Source organism: Saccopteryx leptura, chromosome 6 (genome assembly GCF_036850995.1).
Source record: "Saccopteryx leptura isolate mSacLep1 chromosome 6, mSacLep1_pri_phased_curated, whole genome shotgun sequence".
Classification (NCBI taxonomy): domain Eukaryota; kingdom Metazoa; phylum Chordata; class Mammalia; order Chiroptera; family Emballonuridae; genus Saccopteryx; species Saccopteryx leptura.
The window spans coordinates 112,597,685-112,622,782 of NC_089508.1; the positions used below are offsets into that span (position 1 = coordinate 112,597,685).

The following is a 25,098-nucleotide window of genomic DNA, read 5'->3' on the forward strand; positions in this document are numbered from 1 at the left end:
ATAATACCATTTACTTCCCTGTATCCCCCCCCCCCCCGCCAATGCCCATCTTTCTCCCAGATTCAGTTTGCCAGGTACTCTTTGAAGGTCTCATGTGTAACTTTTGTCTATCTTTGTATATGTTACCCTTCCCTCAATAACATAGCATAATACAAGGACTGAGGAACACATATGTCACTTTATATAAGAAAATTCTATGTAACAGCCTCTGTTAGAAAATGCATTATTAAAATGGCTATCACTGCACCTACCATTCTATTCATGTTTGCATGATATGCTTCTGAATACTTGAACCTAAATCATACCCAGAGCATGAGGAGCAAGACAGCTGATCTCAAGTAAGTCCTGCTTTTTCTAGTTTTTGCATACAGGAAAGAAGTGGGAATAGTTGTCGAGTCAACCAATCTAAAATATCTATCAAAAGGAGAGGCTTGGCAGCTGAAACCAGAGAACTATAGTAAAACTCTTAAAAAGAGAATTCTCCAAAACACCCACTAAATCCTTTACAATAAAAAGAGCAAGAAATTTAGTGTTTTCCTCACAAAAGAATCGGATGCCATATATACATCTAGCAAATAAGAAAGCAAATGGGGCAAGAAAGAGAAAAAAATGTCCAGTATAAATATCTCCTTTTATTGCTGACTTACAAGTCTAAAGTAGGCTTCCCCTTGTAAGGAGGAAGATTTGAATCACATGAAGGTTTAAGTTTCTCATTTTATTATCTCGGGATGACAAAAAAATAATATGGGCTATGTCTGATACTTTAACCAAAGAGGTTTGTATATATGGAAATCACAGGACCTGAAGTGAGAAAAAATATAATTTGTTTTTGCTGGACTCTTACTATGTATACTCAGTCAACAAACCTCTTACCTTTCTCAGATGATACTTATCTTAGATGATAGATTGTTTTGCAATTCTTTACTTTTCTGTGATATAATCCTACAACTGTGGCCACGGCAGAAGTTCACCATGAGTAAAGTATACTTACCCTCATTTTCACATGGGACTTGAACATGCGATTTCTTTGACCATCAGGATGTTAGTGGAAAATGGTTGTTGAGTTCTTGTCTTTTTTAACCTTGATGATTCATCCTGAGAAGAAAATGCCCTCCGCAAAGTCACTTTCTTTCAAGTTGAATCAGCTGAATAAGACAAATAGGGATGACCATGTGCACTGTGCTGGACATAGAAGTTTGAGCACCATAAGGAGCCCAACCTAAACTCAATCTGCAGTCTAAGGTTGGGAGGCTGGTGCCTAGTTCCTGGAGTGCAGCTTAGACCAGCCACAATGCAGTTACTCCATGACTTGTGAGTATGAATATTAATTTAACAAAATTTAAACTGTTGTATTTGCAAATATTTGTTATACAGCATTAATTTATTGACTGACACGCAACTATATTTCCATTATATAACTTTATTCCAAACTATAATACATTGTTATGATTCATATAACAGCCAAATTAACATAACATAGTTTGTGTGAGGAGTGATTGAAAATGTTAAAACCATTGGAAGAAAATAATTAGAAATGTTCATTTTTCACAACTAAAATAAAATGTGAAGTAAGATTTTAGCACACTTGACAACACATTTTCTAACCTTGCACAAATCTTTCCTCCCTTTAAACAGTATTTCTCTTTTTTTTAGTTTAAAGGCTTAATGAAAATGTCTTCATGGGTGGAACTATTTAAACTAACAGTGGTAAGTTTAGAGGGGTTTCATTGTTTGCTGGGATAAATATTATAAAAAATAGCTTTTAAATAGGACTCATTCATTACATCAATCATCAGAAATATTTATGAAATAAAAAGTGTGCAAATTTTATGTATGAACTAAATTCTATATATTATTTCATTTGATTCTTATTACAATGCTGAGAAACTACTATTTTAATAATTATTCCCCTTTCACAGGTAAGAAGATAGGTTACATTCTTTACTAAAAATGGTTGTAAAGTATTTTATTATCTAAATAAAGTGCTTTTAATTTGTTTAATAAATATAATTGAAAATATTTCAAAGTTTTAGAATAATATTACTGAAAGCACTTTCCTCACATTTTAAAACCAGCTCTTTTAGCCACTTTCCTAAACATCAGTATTCTACCTGTGGCAAGGTGATAATGGGTAAAATGCAACCTAAACTTTCTATTCAGCAATTCCTTAGAAAAATCTTTCAAAGTAAGAATATAAAATAAGTACGTACTGCTAACATCTTTACTTTTCTCAATGCAAGCCAAACCAAGCTATCTATAGGGAAAAAATATTAAACTTAGAAGTTCATAAGCAAGTTGTAATACATAACAGGCAAATGGCTCCACATGCTAAGAGCAAAGTAACAGCAAAATGACAGATGGGGCAAGTTCTGTAGGACCATTGAATGCAGTGTGTGTGATTGAGAAGAGGCCCTTTGACTTTAAAATGTGACTACAGCCCTGTCATGCTCCAATACTCCACATGGCAGCAGAATGATTGGAGCCAATATTAACTCAGACAGTTCTGAGGAGTCTCTATTTAACAGCATCTGTATGACTAGCACAAACCTAATATTGTAGAACAGGACAGATAGTGAAACAACACATAATATTTTGGTCATGGGGCACTGTTACATAAATGCATTGGTGTTCTTCATTTGTAAGCTGCCAGCAATGGTTTATTAGATTAAAACAAAAGGGCTCAAGGAAAAACTACACAACCCACAACTGGAATAATCCTTCCTTACACTCTACTCGGGTATGTTAGTGTGAATTATCCACCCATATGTTAAAAGCCCATATCAATTTCCTTGTAAGACAGTACATCACAGCACTTAGGATCAAAGATTTGGGTACGTAGTTCTTGATGTGATTCTCAACTCATTTACTTAGTACTGCTCGGACCTAAAGCAAATGTAAAGTTCTTCGATTGTAAAAGGAAAAAATAATTGGACATTCTTCATCTAGTGTTTTGAGATATATCAGCTAATATATGTTAAGCTCTTAACACAGTAACTCAGACTAGGTAAATACTTGAATACATTTTGCCATATTTTATTATCAGCATGATCATTAATCCATTTTCTTAGACTTTTCCTCAGTATTTGAAATTGTTCTCATTTGGGTTTTAAACCACTTAATTAAAAGACCATATATCTAATGTGCTTAGGAAAAATGTGGGATGAACAGAAACGATGACCAGAAGTGAGACTTGAATAAAGCAGGAGGGTTCTTGGAAGAGCCAGCAAGGTTTTGCTGTGTTCAGAGAACTGAGCTGATATAGTAGTTCAACAAGTCTAGAAGTCAATCAGCACAATACTCTCATTAAAACCCAATAAAACATGGCTTATTCTTGATGCCAGAGATAGAAGGAAACCACCATTACTACATTTATGTGGATCAGCATTTCTGAACTCTACAACAAATATTTCTAAAGTTCCTCTGACTGACTAAAAAGACATTTGTGGAAAATATATAAAATCACACATTAGAATAATTCAAAAGTCATACATTATTGACGTAAAATAATGTACATTAACTGTATAACAAAAAAAGAAAGAAAACATAATTTTTAGTAAAATAATTGGCTACAGTAATAAACCCAATGAAGTAGTTAGATTCTTGCACCATCTTATAGTAAATTTGGATTTAAGAGAAGGAACTTAATATAATAAATACAGGAAAATGGGGGAACAGGGACATGCATGGATACTAAAATAAAAACTGATATTAGGCTAACTAATAGTTGTTAATTTTTAGTAGGACAACTAATAACAATGATAACTAAGACTATAAACCAGTGATATCCAATATGGTAAGCGCTGTCCCTGATGTCTCTGGAACACCTGAAATATGGTCAGTGCCACTATCGAATCAAATTTTTAATGTTATTTAATTCTAATACATTAGGTCAATATCAAAAACTAAATTGTTGTAAAATACCTCAATAATGTTTACATTGATTGATTAATGGTTGAAATGATAATTGGGAGGTATAATATGTTAAATATAATATATAATTAAAATTATTTTCCCCTGCTTCTTTTACTTTATGTAACATGGCTACTAAAGGTATTTAAATTATATATGTATGTGGCTCACATTTATGGTTTGCATTGCATTTTTATAGTAAGCTTTGAGGATGGCAGCAAGTTAAAAATGATCAACAGTAAGAATGCTTTCCAATTGGTTTCAATATATAATTACTATGACAAAGATAGCATCATTTCAATATTTAATTTCAGTGATACCTTGGTTTCCGTCAATAATCTGTCCAAAAACAATTGGCAAAATCCAAAACTGAAGAAAACCAACGTAATTATTTCCATATGAATCAATGTAAATCCAATTAATTTGTTCTAGACACTCCAAAATACCAAAAACACATTTTATAGAGAATAAATGTAGTGTTTAATACTAAAAACAATAAGAAGTTAATATAAAATGAATATAAAAGACTAATGTAAAGAATAAATGAGTATTTGACATGGCATTTACCGTTCTGAAGACTCTTCTTGGCGTATGGAAGATGGTGAGAGGCGAGAAAGGTGCAGCTACTATATACACAGTAATCACTTACATGTAATTGTAGTACTAGCACTCACAATCCATAAAGAAAGCACAAAAAACACTGGTAAGCAATAGGATTGTTTGGCTAGACACAGGGGGTGATGCTCACACAATGAGAAACAACGCCACACTGAACAGGAGAACACGTGGGTTGCCCTTTGTTTTCGCAAAATTAGCAGCGATGTCACATGGACACACTGACAAAATCCAAGGCACCGATGAAAACCAAGACAAATTTTTTGTGGAAAAAAATCAGCAAAAACTGAAACCAACAATAACCAAAGTCAACGAAAACCAAGGCATTACTGTATTTCAACCTACACTTATTACTGCATTACAAATATTAAATTAAATTTTTTTAATTTTGAAGTAATCTTTCTTAATGAAATTCCCTGAGAACCCTGAATTTTATATATGTCATTAAAATCATTCAAAGTACGTTGAAAGGAATCTCATCTTTCCTCTGCTACACATTCATACTGCTGTTGGTGTTTTTGTCAGAATACTACTACAGCCCTGATAGCCATTTTGATCAAATATGTTGTTAGAAATCGAGAGTGATTTGCTTCTTTCCAAAGAAGTACATATATGTTTTTACAGCATCCAAAACTTTTATAATTAGATTGATTAAAGTGTGCTTTGGCTCAACATTGATTTTCAATTCAATTAATTTTTTTTGAAATATTTAGGCTAACATGTTCTTTATCTGTTTCAAATGGATTAGTTATCCAACAGAGTTGTGTAAATTAAACCAAAGTTTTTAATGAACTAATCAACCTCTTTTTAGTAGTCATTCAAATAAAAGCAATCTATTTTTATTGCTCTAACTTCTGCAAAGATAAAGATTATAAAAATATTTGGTGCAAAAAGTAGTTTTAAATAATACCTCTTTGTTGAAAAATTCTATAATAATTCTGTTCACTATGAGACTGGTCTTCATATCTAGCATTTTTAAAGGCTCCCATTTAACTGCAAACATAAAAATACATCTGCCAAGATGTGTCATTTTTTTTAACATTTGAATTGTGATGCTTAATTTTTCATGTAATTAATCAAATTTTTAAATTTTTTTAATATAAAATGTTTCAAGTGGACACTGAAAATTCACCTTACTTCCAATTTCAAACACCTTGTGTTACCATTACATAGTTTCCTCTTAATTTAATTAGAAACATCAGATACAACATGTATTGAATTTGAAGTACTTTTTCAACATACCTGATGTCAGTAATATAGTGCATTCTGAAAGCAGCTAGAGCTATTAATGTGAGCTCTAAACCTAGTATGTAGAGCCATCATAGCTGCTATAGAAGCAGTGATGTTTGGAAAGTGATTATGTTTCACATGAGATATTTTTAAGGGCTCTGAATTGCCAATCTCTATGAATCCATTCTCAGTAATTTGAAAGTAATATTTCCTTCATGACGGTTAAAATCTTTATGAAACTTGCATATATGTGAGCATTAATGTTTCTTTTTCAAATAAGATACTATCATCTGTTAAATAAAAATGTGGTTGCCTGCAGTTCATTTCAAAGCTAATCCTCAACATTTTTCACAATCTCATCAAGCTTTCTTGATACAATATCAACACAAGAATACTTTTTCATTAGAATTTTTAAATGAAAACCTTTGAAATGGCTAGAAAAATTAATTTTCTTTAATAATTTTGGTTTCACATATCTTATAGTATATTGTGCTATTCTGTAAGAAATAATGAAAACTTTATTCCTTGGGTTAGGATATATTTGAAACAGGTGACAGTAATACAGTTTTCAAAATTATCCTATAAAGTTCAGAAACACAGTATATCCTTGCTAATATTATTAGTGTGTTTCTTTGTAAAACTTGCTCTAAAATTTTCTAGTCTGTTTTATTTAAAAATGTGATGGCAGATTAGAAATTGTTCAATTGATGAACAAAGTATAAAACCCAATATTAAATAACCAACTGAATACCATTATATTTTCTTTATATTTGATTTTGTTTTGTTTTTTACCAAAGGCCATCCTTTATTACAATATTAGTTTATGGTAATTACATGGATATTAATTTCAGGAGAAAGTTTCCAGCTTAAAGAGCTCAGATCCTCATGCAGTATAACAAATACGATATTGAAATGTGCAGAAGCTCCTTTTGAGCAAGGGATAATACTAGAAAACTCGTGAACTTGATGACACCAATGTGCTTGTCTTACAAAAACACTGCCAAATCAATTTCTTGGTTCTGTCGTTATTAAGAATGGCCACCCTGACACTGAGCAAGGGTGAGAATGTTTCTACACCAAATGAGGAAGCCTAGCTTTTCAGAGTCCAAATTGATGGTGGTTACCGGTCCTTGAAACTTCAAATTCTGCTGTACTGCATGCAGCACGGCGGACCATCCTCTGGAGAAATAGCCTATTCCCAGGGTAAGCTACTGCTGCTGCTGCTGCTGCTGCTGCTGCTGCTACTGTTGAACACCGTTGTTCAGCACTCAAAACCAATGCGCTTCCCTCCAGCACTCGGCTCTTGTCATCCCTTTATTCATCCTTTTATTCAGGGTGGGATGCTGCTCCCCTCTGTCATCCAGACCTTTCAGATATGCTCACTCTCAATGGGATGCCTAGGGTAAAAGGTCCCAACCTTTGAGGAACTCAGGCTTGGGGCCAGTGACGGGATGGGGGAAGGGGGTGTGTCTCAGTAACAGCTATAGTGAAAAACTATATTTGATATTTTAAATAAAAATTTTAAAAGTATATTTATACCTATATAGGTAATTTTCATAAATGTAATAATTATAAATACAAACTGGCACAAATATTTTAAATTGGTAATTCATAGATCACAAGCAACATTGTTGATTATAAAGTAATTTTCCAAAATGGAGAGTGACTTTTGACAAAATTTGAACAAAAAGAAGTAGACAATGTCCCTCTGATTTATAGATGAATTCCAAAAAAATGAGCTGTATATTATAATGAGGAAAAACATTTTTATATACATAATAATTAAGTTAGTTTCTAGGCTGAGTAATTTTAAATGGCAATGAGGGACATTCAAAATCTGTTCTACAATTGAGAACCTCTTTATGATTATTATGCAGGAATTTTCTATGCTTTACATGTGGCTAGTATTCTTGCTCTGCACCTAGTAATGCAGCAGTACCTCCTAATATTTTAACAAGCAGAGAAATGCCTCCAATAAATTTCCAAGATGACCTGGGGGGGTGCTTCAGTCCCCAAGGAGCGCACTGATTAAGATATAAAACAGTGACTGCAGCTATCCATGTAAAAAGTATTGCAGATCATGCCTTGTTGGCCTCTCATCTGATATGCAGTGTTCTTTTATATTAAATGAGTAATTTTGCTATAGCTCAATCCTTTTCAAAAGAGCAGGTATTATTAAAACTTTGGCCTTTGAAAGAGACTTTTAGGTTTGTCACAGAAAGGTGATGTTGGGGAACTTTTTAACAAGTCCATGAGAATGAATTGTTTTTCTTACATTTATTACATGAAATCTCTGTAATGCCAGCTTCATATTTTTATAACACATATATAAAGATATGTCCTCTTTACATATCTATAATACAGGGGCTATAATTTTTAACAAACATTACAGTGACCACTAGGTATTTTAGCATGAAAAAATCAGTAGTGCCTTTCTCTATGACACACATATGAAAAGAAATCATTGACTTCTGTCTGCAGCCAATATTTGTGTCTTTGCTCCAAGTGGAGGTAGAAAAACTAACATTTAATATGTACCTAATATTGGCAGCATAATAAAAGTGTTATTTGATTCTTACAACAATCTGAAAAAGCTATTTAAAAATTTTTAAAAATAAACAAATATTAAAAAATCAAGTGACTTTAACCAAGGCATAATGAAAGTCAAGCTTAGTTAAACCTTTCTACACTCCACCATCCTGTCTTAATCTTAGTTTGATGGAAGTACTTCAAACTTTTCCTTTTAAAAGGTCATCTTATTACTTATAACAATACTAGAACTCCTTTTCCCAGACTATCAAAATGACTTTGAAAGTGGTGTTTCAATGCACCAACAATAATTATTATTGTTATTAGTATTTAATGTTCTGTCCCCTTTACATTTTATCACTCTACTCAAGTTGTCCCCTGTTGAAATACCCTGTTTATTATGTGCTCTTTAATATATATATATATATATATATATATATATATATATATATATATATATATATATATATATATATAATGGCAGTGAGGTTATGAAATAAGTGACGTGCACATACTCCTTCTGAAAGATATTTGATATAGATTAACAACATAGATTTTAAAAACAAATGAGCTGAAATTCTGTGTTTTACATTTACATGGAAATAGTAATTTTATTTAAAGAAGAAAATTTAAAAGTCATACTCTGATGCAAGAATTTTAAGGATCTTGATGGTTTCATAATTAGAACTCGGGGCAATCCCGTTTATTTCAGAAATGGGATTTTTCTCAGAGCTATCAGTGTGAACTAAATTTCTTTACTTCTTTTTTGACTCTTGCTCCTTACTCCTTTATTCCCCTGAGATTCTGTCTATAGTCACAATTCTTTTGAACACCCACAAATCATCTCTGCATTCCCAACAGCCTCAGTGAAAAGCAGCTTTGATGATGAAGTAATTTGGGAAGCTATTGGTCATGATCTCCCTGTGTCTGCTCAGGCTTTTCCCCTCTTGAAGTCATGTTTCTTCACAACTTTAAAAACAGTTTCAGTGCAACCAGATCCTTCATTAGTCCTTGACATAAACTTATGTTTTTAAATACTTGCTCCTGTGAAGAGTTTATATATATTAATATAATTTGCTTACACTTTTACTTTGCTAATTGGTCCAGTCAGTGTTTCTTCCACAGCTTCTTTACCAATCACCTTCCCTTACATTTCCCACCACTGAGTAATTTCTAGCATTGGAGAATAATAAGCAAATCTTTCTCCAGATTCTGCTGTCTGTTTCCTAGTACATAAAGCACTCCACATGATATTCCTTAGCAAAATCCTTATACTTCATAACTATAGACCTAGATCCATTGGTGGAGAAAAAACAAGAAGATAAAATATTCCTGGCTTGGGCATGTTGTGGTGAATACCTGTTGTCTCCAAGAGTTTAAGAGTGTCTTCAAGACAGCTAATTATCTTCATTATCATTTTCTCTGGCTTCTCATTTTTCCTCTCCTCCGCAAACTCAACACTTCACCACTCTTTCAAACCCACGGTGGAAATAAAGGCTTCTAATGTCAAGGAGGAAAAACCGCATAAAATAGTCTTCATTTTTAATATTGATACACTTTAACTGTCTTTTTGTGTATGTAAATATCATGAGGCCAGATATCGCTTTTTTTTATTCTTTATATTCATAAAGCTCTTTCACTCACTGGATACTTCATAAATGTTTCATTTTTATTTAAAAATTATATACTTTGTAGAACAAATCCTGGTAAAACTTAAAAATATTATTTTCTACCTTAAAAACAAATAAACCCTTATAAATTGGATGCTGTATGTATAGTTTGGTTTATTTGATGCTGACAGTGATGAAAGAAGGTGAGATAGAACTTATAGGAAATAAGGAAATATCCATTATTTTTAGAGCTAAGAGGAGAAGCTAATTGAAAGGGGAGTGGATACTGCCTATTTTGAACATAATGAAAAGCAATTAAATTAGTTGAAAATGTTAAAAGTAAAAGTTAAAAGTAAGAAGAAAATCAGGCCCTGGCCAGTTGGCTAGACCATCAGTCCAGTGAATGGATGTCCTGGGTCCAATCCTCAGTCAGGGCACACAGGAGAAGCTACCATCTGCTTTTCTTCCCCTCCTTCTTCTCCTTTTCTCTCTCTTTCTCTCCTGCAGCCAGTGGCTTCACTGGTTCAAGCATGGCCTCAGATGCTAAAACGAACTTGGTACTGGAGCATCAGCCCAGATGGGATTGCCAGGTGGATCCGAGTAGGGGTGCATGTGGGAGTCTGTTTCACTATCTCCCCTTCTCTCACTTAAAAAAAAAAAAAAAAAAGAAGGCCCTGGCCAGTTGGCTCAGTGGTAGAGTGTCAGCCCGGAGTGTGGGTATCCCAGAGTCGATTCCCATTCAGGGCACACAGAAGCACCCATCTGTTTCTCCACCCCTCACCCTCTCACTTCACTCTCTCTTTTCTCCTGAGCAGCCAAGGCTCAACTGGAGCAAGTTGGCCCCAGGTGCTGAGGATAGCTCCATGGCCTCTGCCTCGGGCACTAAGAAGAGCTCAGTTGCTGAGAAATAGAGCAGCATCCCAGATAGGCAGAGTATCACCCCCTAGTGGGCTTGTCAGGTGGATCCTAGTTGGGATGCATGCAGGAATGCAGGAATCTGTCTCTTTGCCTCCCCTCCTCTCAATGAATATATATATATATATATATAATATATATATATATATATATACACACACACATATATATATATTCAATAAAAAAGAAGAAAATCAGATTACTATATCAATGACCTTATTTGATATTTATATCAAATTAATAGAAACAAGATGTCTCATGCATTTAACAGGTATAGCAGAAAGCAAGTATAACATTCTGAAAATTAAGCTCATATTTACAATTAAAATATAGTGTAAGGGAACTAAAAACAAGAATCCAGAAAATAACAAGTCAGTTATATGCATTCTACAGATTTAAAAAATTCTTAAAAGAAAATATCTTTAATATTAATTCACTTCACATTTGAAAACATGTACATTGGGACACTTGTTTTTTTATAATTAAAAACAATGGCTGAGATCAGTTTTAAAATATTTTATACTGCAAAGCAAAGGACTTCTCATAAAAAAGGGAAATGAAAGAAAACAAACATTCCAGGGCAGGTAATTCTCAGTACATCTTTTACTAAACCATTCCAATCCTTGCCTTCACTTCCTGCAGTTTTTACTGACTCACAGAACAAGGAAACCACACATCTGCCCTATTAAGGTACAACTCAGTACAATGACTTCTGAAAAGTAATGTGTCTGAGTAACCAGACAAATACAATATATTCAAAATATCTAAGCTCCCTAAAAATAACACAACAGAAGAAGATTTAACGTAACTAGATATAAAAATAAAGATCTAAATGTAATATGACAACCACATACATGCACATTGAAATGAAAGAATCACATTGTACCCTAGAACATTAACAAAAATTAAGATATAAGTTATTTAGATCATTTAAATTATTTATTTTATATATGACTCTAAATTATACATATTTTAAAGTACTATAGGACAATATTGTCATTAAAATTTTTAAAAATTTAAATGTGTATATGATCAGAGTGAAAACAGATGTGCATGAACTTGCAGTATTAATGCCAATGGAAATAACCCGATGTCCAAGACAGGCAAGTGTTCTGGATGGTCTCTGAGTGGCTGTGGAGCACAGTGCCCTAAGAGTCTGTTTGAACATACACCCTCAGAGAAAATTAAATGTGCTAAGACACTGAGATTCTGAAGCTATTATTATGACTCAGATTCCCAATAGGAGAAGAATTTGAACGTGTGTGTGGACATGTACCACTTCAGAAGATCTCCAACCAGAAGATCCTGGCCTCTCCTCTCAAAATACATCCCTTGCACAAAAGAGGAGGGCTTACTGAAATCACTGATGCTTACAAAGAATTAGGGTTAGACCCAATGTTAGCGTTTAGATTACATCTTGGTTTGAGATTCTCAGTACTTGACAGGCCCTCTGGAAGCAACGGCTTAAAAGTTACATCCTTCTCTGAGCCTGTCGATGACTTAGACTAATTAAGTAAAGTGTAGCTGAGCAATAGAGAATACACTTTGGAGTCAAGGAAATCTGAATTAAAATACTTCTTTCACCATTTTTTGGCTGTGTAAATATGAACCAGTCATTAAATATTTGCAGCCTCACTTTGTCTGGAAAATGGGGATAACAAATGTGTCCCCTAGAGCTGCTACTGGGGTTAAAAGAACAACAATAAGAAAGGATTAGGCATAGCATATGGTGTATAATAAGAACTAGCAGCTATTATATGCTTATTAAGTACTCAGTAAATATCTTATTAACATCATCTTGATTCTTATATAGTGATATTGTTCCAGAGCTCATAGTTTATATGTTGTGAAGAATCATTGTTTTACTCCTACCTTTATCTATTTTCTTCTCCTCAAAGGTCTGAGCGAATGGTCACAACATTAATTTTTTATGTAATTCTTTTCTATGCTTTTAACCAGATTAGAACATATTTGTAATTAGTTAATTTGATCAAAGTTTTTCACAAAAATTAAGCATTATTTAGTATTTTCTTTCTTTTTTGGAAAAACTTAGTCTCACAGAGGGTAACATATATAATGCATAAAATACTACCTAGCTCATAGTAGGACTTGAAAAGGGTAGCTTTATAATTACTGTAACAAATCAATGTTTTACTTAACATGTAATTTTAACACATTACCGGGTAAAATGGACAAAAATCCTCTTTCACCATTTAGCATGACTTCAAAATCTCTAGCTAAACAATAACCCTCTGGATGTCGGGAAAGAAATGGACCAAGCCAAGCAAGATGCTTCTTTTTTATTTATTTATTTATTTATTTATTTATTTATTTATTTATTTTTGGTATATTTCTGAAATGAGAAGTGGGGAGGCAGCAAGACAGACTCCCGCACGTGTCCAATGGGGATCCACCTGGCAGGCCCAGGGATCCACCCGGCAAGCCCACTGGGGAGCGATGCTCCATTGTAACCAAAGCCATTCTAGCACCTGAAGTGGAGGCCATGGAGCCATCCTCAGCACCCAGGCCAACTTGCTCCAGTGGAGCCTTGGCTGCGGGAGAGGAAGAGAGAGACAGAGAGAGGAAGGAGAGGGAGAAGAGTGGAGAAGCAGATGAGCATCTCTCCTGCATGCCCTCACTGGGAATCAAACCCAGTACTTCCACACACCCGGCAGATGCTCTACCACTGAGCCAACCAGCCAGGGCTGCGCAAGATGCTTTTTGAGAAATGAGAGGTATCTAAAAAATATCTATTTGGTGCATTTATATTCTGTAAGCATTTTTAGGTTTTTCCTAACAAACTCACGGCTTCCCATTTAGCTAATTGTAAGTCCTTCTCTGCTGGAGACCTGCTTACAACAAAATGAAAGACTCGACTTAACTTTGTCCTACTCCCACACTGTCCCATTTATTACCAAATTTTCAATAATCTATGTCATGTAAGTTCCATGTAACAAACTAGTGTCTTTTTGTTCCCTACGAAGCCATTTAAATTCCTAAACATTATTCTCAACAATGTGATTTCACTTCCACAAAACACTTCTCATAGATCAAATAGGATCCCTGAGAGGGAGAATTATGGAAGTCTTCATTTTTTGCTTTTTTACTTTTCCTTTTCACTATCAAAGTGTGGAAATTCTAGTTGGCAGTGTGTTGTCTCTTAAAAATCCACTCCATATTGGAGGAGTTTAATGTCAAAAGATTTTGTCGATAGTATCCGGCACCACCCTGGTCTGTGTAGGGGGTTTGTGGTGAGAGGGAGCCCCCAAACATTCTGGGAGAGCAATTACGTCTATATTGTCTGCGGTGAGCAGCCTGTGCTCCATGTGCTCCCGAACTCCACGCTCAGCAGCTGGCTGCCATTTTAAGAAGGGCCTTGATTGCAAGTGGCCTTAGCAGCAGGGTAGCTCTGTAAATACATTTCTCTGTTTTTACTCTATTGTTTTTATCTTCTAGTTTCTCAACCTGTTTTTTGTTTGTTTGTTTGTTGTTGTTTTTTTTTTGCTCCTAGGAATAAAAAATATCCATATTACTTTCTATTTCTTTGGGAATTTAAATCATCTGTTTATAAATCACCAGAAACGGTTTTACTTTTCAAGTCTTGTTAAACCCATGTTGTATTTTGGTTAACCCTCTTTGTCCTGAGTTGTTTCTCTTCTCTTTTACTGCGTTTAGACATCACAAAGCTCCCCAAATCTCCCTCAATGTTTTCATAAGAGGCGGGTGTAGAAAACACTTAAGAATGTAGCAGTGCAACTAGGTCAGAGAGAAGCTCCCTGGAGGAAGTAGGAAATGTATCTATCATTTTCATACGCTTATTACCAGAAGCCCATCTGAAATCTTATTAGTGCCAAGTTTGGGGACTTTTTATTTCCTTTTCACTTTGGCAAAACACTTATTTACATACTGACTTGTTTCATGGGATTTGAGGAAAAAAATAATAAATGGGCATTCAACGGAAGAATTAAACTGTACTTTAAAATGTATTCTTATGAAAATTCTTCTTTTGTTGCATTAACAACTTAGAAATGATCATTTTGTATTGAAATAATCGCTAAAAGACATATGGCTTCTTAATCAGCGTTGTTGACTGCTTGCAAGATTATAGAGTCATTGGACTTGCAGATGCGGGTTTAGACTTACGGTGGCTTAGTATAATGTATGGAAATCGTTGATGGGGTTTTTTGATCCAAGAAAATTCAACTCTGATTTTACATGCATAGATAGTACTGTTCTGCATGACAAAGTGAGATTCATCACCCATTTTTTCTTATTCTTTATTTTTGTGACATTTGCTTCAAATTTTTGTGCGGAATTTTATATTGAATGAAAGAGATACTTAATTTTTTAAATTCTGTATAATTTAAGATAATGATGCTAATGATGTGTAGCTGACATTCTTATAGTATTAATTCTAAACTACCTTTCTCATATGATTTATAGAAATGTGTCATTTTCCACCAAGTACCAATTCCCTATGTTGGTCTGTCACAATGACTAAGATAGTCACAAATAGAAACACTGTTCCTGATTGAAGATATAAATCAAATTTTCACCTGGATAGGCCCTGGCCTGTTGGCTCAGTTGGTAGAGTGTCGCCCAGCGTGTGGAAATACTAGGTTCAATTCCCTGTGAGGGCACACAGGAGAAGCAGCCATCTGCTTCTCAGCCCCTCCCTCTTCTCTTTCTCTCTCTCTCTCTTCCCCTCTTGGTTTCAGCTTGATTGGTTTCAGCACAGAGGCCCTGGGCATTGGGGATGGCTTGTGGAGCCTCTGCCTCAGGTGCTAAAAATAGCTTGGTTGTGATCATGGCCCCAGATCGGCAGAGCATCGACCCCAGATGGGTGTTGCCAGGTGGATCCCAGTTGAGGCACATGTGGGAGTCTCTCTATCTCCCTTCCTTTCATGTGGAAAAGATGGAAAAAAAATTTTTACCTGGTAAGGTAAATATTAGAAAAAATTAAAAGTATATCTTTCCCTAATAACTTGGTACCAAATTGAAGAGTGTTATACTTTTGGTGTTTTATAGCAACTAATTATCACTGTCAAAAGCTTTCCCAAATAGATATTATTGTTATAGAAGATATAGTAAAGATTATTTCAATAAAACAGTATCACAAATTTATTCTGTGAATAGAAACTGTCAAGCTTAGCACCTCTATACCTTTTGCCTGCTTTACAGATACAACAAACAAGATGAACCTTGAGGTACCCTCTCAGTGGTCTAAATTAAATTGTAATCAAAAAATATTTTTTATGTGTCCTAGGCATGAAACAGCTGTGGCCACTAACACTGGTATCAAGCTAAGATGAACTAAGGATTTATGTTTGCTTTGTCCATGACTGATATATGAACAACATTACCAATCAGGTGCCTCCTTGCCCATTGCTAAAGGCTTAAGAAATACTGGACATTCTGAACATATGTTTGTTTTAACATGTTTATCATATTTGAATTTCAATTATAACAGCCTGAGATACTTTCTATTTTTTTAGAAAAATAAACAAAGTTTCACAAAGGTTAAGTGACATTTAGAAGTTCAAACACTTAGTCAATGAAAAAGCCAACATTATAATTCAGTTCTTTCTTCTATTCTAATGCATTTTCTATGAGTCTATTGCAAATGGAAAAAAGTAAAATCCACCCATAATGAGAATATATCAGCTGTGCCTAGAGTATGATAAACAAAGCAATTGTGTCTATGATAAACAAAACCTACATTTTCATTATAATCTCTAAGAAAAATATCTTTGTTATGAGACAGTTTTGGCTTGCTGGCATTCTGAATCCTGCAGTACTTTGTTGAAGTGGATCTCAGGAATTCAGTTCATTGCCATTATTGAGACTATATATCTGGACACAAATACTGTTTGTTTTAGGGCTACAGTTTGGCAGTCTCGGACCTATCTGGGACTGGTATCAAATCAAGAATGCCATTATGGTAAGTTTGCTCCTAAACTTAGGGAAGGAAACAACAAAAAAAATCTATAAACACTTATCTGCATATAATCATTCTATTTATTTATAACTAGTGAAATTTCAAACATCAAAATTCAAAATATTTCCTTATCTCCAGTAGCATAGTCACACAAATCTTGGAGTACTGATTATGTGTTGCTCATCAAACTTTTCTTTTTATGTCTTTTGTCTCTTTAATTGCAATATGAGCATTTTGATACAAGATATATTTTATATCCCTTACCATTCATAGCCCATCAAGACACAACCTTTACATAGAAGATTTTGAAAGCTTTCCTGATTTAATTTTTTATTATTTGATTTATCGGGTTTGATTTAACCCACTCAACATTGAAAAATATTACCAAGTTTAGAAACATTGTTATTTTATTATGTATGTATTGATAAAACTTTTAAATCATATCACCTATATTTTCTCATGATAATTCTCCCCACCTTAACTAAATTCAACTATTTTCTATATTCTTAATTTTAATAATAAAACTACAATATATCATTGCTTTGCTTTGCCAGTACTTTATTCATGTAACAATTCATCAAATCTTATCAGAAATGGACTTTAATTTACCAAAACTTTTACATGTCCTTTCAAAGATTCAGTGTTCACTAATCAAGTTGTTCTTGACTTCTAAAATTATGTTTTAGTGCATGCTTTTATATATTGTATTTATATATTTTCAAATCATATTTATATTTTCTTTCACTAAATGGCTCCATGTTTGTCTATAAACCATTTCTTACAATTGTATTTTAGGCACAGCTTTGAACAAATTACACATCATAGGATATATTGAGCAGAAAGCGCCTCTCTTCTGTTATCCTGCTTCTATATTGTTAAACATTAAGATATGTGATCTAGGGCAGCAAAATATTCAGTGATACTTTTGAACCTCCACAAATGTCATGTTCATTTTTTTATTGCCCTTAGATGGTTTTTACCTTTAATTCTTCTGTTAGGTCTGTTACTCAAATTCTATAAATTTGTGAATGTGGTGTTAGGTAGAGTCAAGGTTATTTTTTAAAATGTATGGATACACAGTGTTCTGGCACCATTTGTTGAAAAGAGGTTTTTTTTTTGTTTTTTTTTGTTTTTTGGACTTAGGGAGCTTACAGTTTTTGTTTTTGTTTTTGTTTTTATAAATTTTTATTAATGTTAATGGGATGACATTAATAAATCAGGGTACATATATTCAAAGAAAACATGTCCAGGTTATCTTGTCATTAAATTATGTTGCATACCCCTCGCCCAGAGTCAGACTGTCCTCTGTCACCCTCTATCCAGTTTTCTCTGTGCCCCTCCCCCTCCCCCTAACCCTCTCCCTCCCTCCCTCCTGCATCCTCCCTCCCCCCACCCCTGGTAACCACCACACTCTTGTCCATGTCTCTTAGTCTTGTTTTTATGTTCCACCAATGTATGGAATCATGTAGCTCTTGTTTTTTTCTGATTTACTTATTTCACTCCGTATAATGTTATCAAGATCCCACCATTTTGCTGTAAATGATCTGATGTCATCATTTCTTATGGCTGAGTAGTATTCCATAGTGTATATGTGCCACATCTTCTTTATCCAGTCTTCTATTGAAGGGCTTTTTGGTTGTTTCCATGTCTTGGCCACTGTGAACAGTGCTGCAATGAACATGGGGCTACATGTGTCTTCACGTATCAATGTTTCTAAGGTTTTGGGGTATATACCCAGTAGAGGAATTGCTGGGTCATAAGGTAGTTCTATTTGCAGTTTTTTGAGGAACCACCATACTTTCCTCCATAATGGTTGTACTACTTTACATTCCCACCAACAGTGGATGAGAGTTCCCTTTTCTCCGCAGCCTCTCCAACATTTGCTATTACCCGTCTTGTTGATAATAGCTAATCTAACAGGGGTGAGGTGGTATCTCATTGTAGTTTTGATTTGCATTTCTCTAATAACTAATAAAGCTGAGCATCTTGAAAAGAGTTTTTGTTTCCTAATTGACCTGCTTTGGCTGCTGTTTCATTTGAAGATATCTATAGCCATTTTGTTTTGTGTTGTTTTGTTTTACTTCTGTTTCATTGATTTGTGGTTTATTCTTCCACCAATATCATACTATCTTGATTACTATAATTATATATTTAATCTTTTTTAAATAATGTATTATTTTTCAATGACAGTGATGTATAATAGCATATTAGTTTAAGGTATACTACCCAGTAATTAGACATTTATATAACTTCAGAAGTGATCACCCCAATAAATCTAGTACCCATCTAACACCATACATACTTATTACAATATTATTGATTATATTCCCTATGCTATAAATTACATTCCCATGACTATTCTGTAATGACCAATTTGTACTTCTTAATCCCTTCACCTTGTTCACCCATCCTGCCCAACCCTCCACCTATCTGATACCATCAAAATGTTCTCTGTATCTATGAGTCTGTTTCTGTTCTGCTTGTTCACTTATTTTCTTTTAAAGATTCCGCATATAAGTGAAACTATATGGCATTTGTTTTTCCCTGTCTGACTTCTTTCACTCAGCACCATACCCTCCACATCCATTCATGTTGCAAATAGTAAGATTTCTCTCTTTCTTTCTTTCTTTCTTTCTTTCTTTCTTTCTTTCTTTCTTTCTTTCTTTCTTTCTTTCTATCTTTCTTTCTTTCTTTCTTTCTTTCTTTCTTTCTTTCTTTCTTTCTTTCTTTCCTTCCTTCCTTCCTTCCTTTCATGGCTGAGTCATATTTTATTGTATATATGCACCACTTCTCTGTCCTTTTATTAGTTGACGGATACTTAGGTTACTTCCATATCTTGACTAATGTAAATAGTAATGCAATGTACATATTGAGCATATGTCTTTTTTATTTTTAATGTTTTGGGTTTCTTCTGATAAATACTCAGAGTGGAAGTGCTAGGTCCTTTTGTGTCTTGTTACAGCTTTTGTTTTAAAGTCTATTTGCTCTGCTATAAGTATTATTACACCAGCTTTTTTTGTTGTTTTGATTTTCATAAAATATCTTTTTCGATTGGTTTAATTTCAGATCTTTGTGTGTCTTTTGATTTGAAGTGAGATGCTTATGGACAGTACATGTAAGGTTCTTGCTTTGTTTTCACTCAGCAATCATGTGTTTTGATTGGAACATTTATTCCATTTAAATTTAAAGTAATTGTTAATAGCTATGTATTTATTGCCATTTTATTATTCATATTTTTTATATTTTTCTTTTTCTTTTTCTCCTTAATGAACACCTTTTGACATTTCTTATAGTATTGGTTTGGTGATAATAAACTCCTTTATCTTCTTCTTTTAGGAGAAAATTTTTTATCTGTCTTTCCTATCTAAATGATAGCTTTGCTGAGTAGAGTAATCTTGGTTGTAGGACCTTGCTCTTAATTGTTTTGAATATTTCTTTCCAATTCTTTCTGGTTTGCAAAGTTTCTGTTGAGAAATCAGGTGACAGTTTTATGGAAGCTCACTTTGTAGGTAATAACTGCTTTTCTCTTGATGCTTTTAAGAGTCTCTCTGTGTCTTTAACCTTTGGCATTTTAATTATGACTCTTGGTATAGGCCTCTTGCGGTACATCTTGTTTGGGATTCAGTGCCCTTCTTAAACTTGTATGTCTGTTTTCTTCACCAGTTATTTTTTTCATGTAAGTTTTCCAGTCCTTTCTCTCTCTCTTCTCTTTCTGGCACCCACTTGATGTGAATGTTGGTATGCCTAAAATTGTGTGAGTGGCTTCTTATCCTCACTTTTTTATATTACTTTTTCTTTTTGCTATTCTAATTAGATGTTTCTGCTTCCTTGTCTTCAAAATCTCTAATTTGATCCTGTGCTTTACCTATTCTATTATTGATTCCTGGTCATGTATTCTTCATTTTAGTTAATATAGTCCTCATTTCTAACTGGTTCTTTTTTATGATTTTTAGTTCCTTTTATATGTTTCCTATCTTTTGTTTATGTTCTCACTAAGTTCATCTACTCTGCCTCTAAGTTCATTAAGCATCCTTATAACCAGTGTTTTTAACTCTGCATCTGGTAGATTGTTGACTCTATTTAGTTTACTTATTTTTCTGGAATTTTGTTCTGTTCTTTCATTTAGGACATATTTCTTTGTCTTACATTTTGGTTGCCTCCTTGTGTTTGTTTCTATATCTTGGATATATCTGCTCCTTCTCCCAATCACAGTAGAGTGACATTATCTATTATGTGTCCTGAAGGGCCCAGTGGTACAGCCTTCTCAGTCACCCAAAATAGGTGCTCCAGGTGTGCACCCTGTGTGAGCTGTGTGTACCCTTCTCTTGTGATTGAGCCTTTATTTATGTTAGAATATATATTGGAGGGATTTATCCCCAGACTGATCAGCTATGAGAATTGGCCATGACCACAACAGAGAATCTGTTGTGCAGGGACTGACTCAATGGAGCAAGACCCACTTCAGTGGACTCTGTTGCCCTCTGAGTCTGCCCTTGAATGTATTGTTTGTGAAGGTGCTTTGACATGGTCTGAAGCTGTCCACCAAATGTGCTGTCTCTGGAGCTTCCTGGGAGGTGCAGGCTAAGGTCAGCTGCCACCTGGGCCCTACCCAGAGCCACCTGACATAAGCTACAAAGTGATCTGCAGATGACTGCTCCTTGTGCTCTGCTTGGAAGTGCCCAGAAGAGGCCAAGTTGGAAACTAAGGATAGCTGCTGCTAGTGCCAGGCCTGGGGGAACTTAGTAAGAGGTATGAGGCACAGCAAAACCAGATGTTGCTTCTTTGAGAGATTTTAGGGAAGTCTAAAGCATGAGCCAAGACAGGTCGTTTGTATGGGAAAGCCACCAAATATGGTTTGGGTGGATTCAAAAGTTGGGTTGGGTGGAGTCTCTGGGAATCACTAGGGTGGGTCAGGTTGATATAGACTCAACTATGACACTTTCCTGCCAGCACTGCAGGGTGAGGCACTAAAAAAAGAGCAATGGCTTCTGTCAGCACTCCTGACTGGGAGAAAGCTGTGTCTCCAGCCTTTACTTGGATGCCGACAATTCAGTTCTTCCTCTTAAGGCCTCAACACATTTTAAACTGCTGAGCCAGAGCTGGAGCTCAGTGTGAATGGATCTGAGTAAGTTCATGCAGGGCATTTAAGAGGAATGCCTGCATCGCCAGGGGCCTCCATGTTACTCAGACACAATCCCCACTCATTTTTATAGCCAGAAGTTATGGGAATTTCTTGTCCTGGTACTATAACTTTGGGTTAGGGGCCTGGTGTGAGACTGGGACCCCTCAATCCTATGGAAGTTCCTCCACAGTGGAGCTATCTCTCCTGATTTTTAAGCTCCACATGGGGATGTGGGACCAGCCAGTTCTCATCTCTGCCCTTCCTTCCAATCTGGAGTGGTTTCTTCTTTATATCCTTAGTTGTAGGACTTCTATATAGCTAGATTTTAGGCAGTTCTCAATGATGGTTTTTCTGTAGTTGTAATGTTGATGCGGTGTGGGAGGATGTGAATGCTGTATTTACCTACACCACCATTTTGACTGAATAGAGGTCCTACAATTAATCTTAAAGTCAATTACAGTGAGTCTTCTCAAAATTACTTGGCCTCTTTTCTATAATTTTTAGAAAGAGCAAGTCAATTTATTCAAAAATGCTTGCTTAGATATTTATTGAAGTTTCATTACATCCATATATCAATTTGGGGAAAATTGAAATATTAGTAATAAAAAGTCCTTTCATCCATGTACATACTATATTTAGTAGGTCTTCTTTCATTTTTCTTCCATTCATAAAATATTCTTACTAGAATCTAAACAATGAGTTTTCAGAGAAGAACTCTTGCATATCTTACTAAATTTATCGAAACACTTTGTTTTTGATTACTGACTGTATATAGTTCTTCTTAAGATTTTGTTTTCAAATTGATCATTTAATAGTATATGAATAATTTATTAATTCATGAATATTAGCAAGGGGTCACTGGATTGGCTTCAGACTCTGGTCAAGGCACCGATGACAAGCAATCAATGAACAACTAAAAAAATGACACAACTATTGAGTTGACACTTCTCATTTCTCTCCCTTCCTGTCTCTGTCTCTCTCTCTCTAAAAAAAAAAGAAAGAAAGAAAGAAAGAAAAAAGAAAAGAAAAGAAGAGAAAAGGAAAATACAAACTCACATATACCTGGAATGCTGAGGTCGCCAGTTCAAATCCTTGGGTTTGCATGGTCAAGGCACATATGAGAAGCAACTGAGAGCTGCTTCCCGTTCCTCCCCCATTCTCTCTCTCTCTCCTTTCTAAAAAATCAATTAACAAAAAGAAATATCCTGAATATTAACTTAGTGACCTCAGTTTGTAGATTCACTTATATTTCTATATGTTTTATAAATTTTATTATTTTATTTTCTAATTAACTGATAGCAATGAGAGTAATAGAATTGTTTGTGTATTCAAACTGTGCCCTGAAACATTGGTAAATTCACTTTTAATTCTATAGGGGGTTTTTTTGGTAGAATTTTTCCAGGATTTTCTATCTAAATAATAGGTCATATAATAAAAACAGTTTTTGCTTTCTCTTTAATTTCTATGTCACCTACTTATTTTCCTTTCTTATACTTTTCTGTATCTATTTATAATGTTGAATTAAAAAATGAAAAAAATTGTATGCTATGTTTCTAATTTCAGGAAGAAAACATTCACTATTTCACAATAAGTATGATATTAGCAGCCAAATTTTTAAATTACTGCATCGATTTGAGAATATTTCTTTGCCCTGGATAGTTTGCCTGTTTGGTTAGAGCTTCATCCAAAGCACAAAGGTTGTCAATTCAAACCCTGCCAGGGCACATACAAGAACAGATCGATGTTCCTGTCTCATTTTCTTTCTTCCCCTTTCTCTCTCTCTAAAATTAGGGAAATTTGAGAATGAGAGAATTCTGTATGTACAGACCATGTTAACACTCATTCTTTTAAAAAAACAATATTTTCTTATATTTGTTATTTTATTATTGGTTTACCTATAAGAAGATACTGAATTTTGTCATTATTTAAATCAATTAAAATAATCACATGATATTTTTATTTTTTTCTATTTATGTGGTGATTACATTAATTTTGAAATACTTGTACATTAGATGACTCATACATTCTTGGATTAAATTACATTATTTAGTCATCTTATAGATTGTATTGAATTTCTTAATTTTTTAAAAGAATGTTTGTATCTTATTTGTGAGCCATTCTTGTATTTAATTTTCTCTTCTAGGCTGTCTTTGTCAGTTTGGGAATATACTTACCAATAAAATATATTCAAAATGTTTTTCCTTGGAAAGACTTTTAAGTTCCTTTGATGAGGTTAGTGTTATCTTAATCCCAACACCACAAAAAGACACTGCAAAAAAAGAAAATTATAGGCCAATATTTCTGCTGAACATAGATGCTAAATTCTTAACAAAATATTAGCAAATTGGATCCAGCAATACATTCAGAAAGTCATACATTATGAATGAATGGGATTTATTCCAGGGATGCAAGGTTGGCACAATATTTGCAAATCCATAAACCTGATGCATCACAAATGCAAAATGAATCAAATGAATATATGTAAAAAAAAAATTTGATAAAATCCAGTACTTGTTTGTAATAAAATTTTCAGCAAAGTGGAAATAGAGGTATCATGCCTCAGCATAATAAAAGTCATATATGAGAACTGTTAGATTCAGGGAGTACTGGGGCTGCCAAAGAGTGTAACTATTGAAGGAACAGGGAGTGTTGCAAAGAGTGTAACTATTGAAGGAACAGTAAGTGCTGATATGGCTCCTATGAGGCTGAGAACAAGGAAGGTCAGAGACCCTTATCAGAAGTTTATGTTTGAAATTTGCCACTAAGCTAAAACCGACCCCTGTTGCTATGCTGCGTGTGACCTCCCTAGCCAATAGCTAAACTGACACATCTGCTTCTGTACTATGCTTGCTCACTTAGGATATATAAGGGCCTGGCTGTAAGCTCCAGGTGCAGCTTCCGTTTGCAGCTCCTTGTGGGCACGGTGTCTCCGGACATCTTGGGAGTTCGCCCCTGTACAGGTTAAACTGGCCAATAAAGTAACATCTTAACTCCTGAAAGTCTCTGATGTTTGTTCTCATACCCAGTGGATGCTACAAGAACCTCACAGCCAACATCATACTCAATAGGAAAAAACTAAAAGTGTTTTCCTTGAGATGAGAAACAAGACAGGGATGTCTGCTATCACACTCTTAATTATATAGGGGAGTCCTCTGGTTACGGCAGTCTCAACATACAACATTTCAAATTTACAACACTCACTCCCATAAAAACTTTTAAAAATTGAGATG

At 34.5% G+C, this 25,098-nt stretch overlaps 1 pseudogene; it reads right to left on the reverse strand.

Annotated features, from left to right (window-relative positions):
- Positions 1-16,061: 16,061 nt before the first annotated feature.
- LOC136377968 (small nucleolar RNA SNORA48) lies at positions 16,062-16,205 on the reverse strand (annotated as a pseudogene).
- Between the last annotated feature and the right edge of the window lie 8,893 nt (positions 16,206-25,098).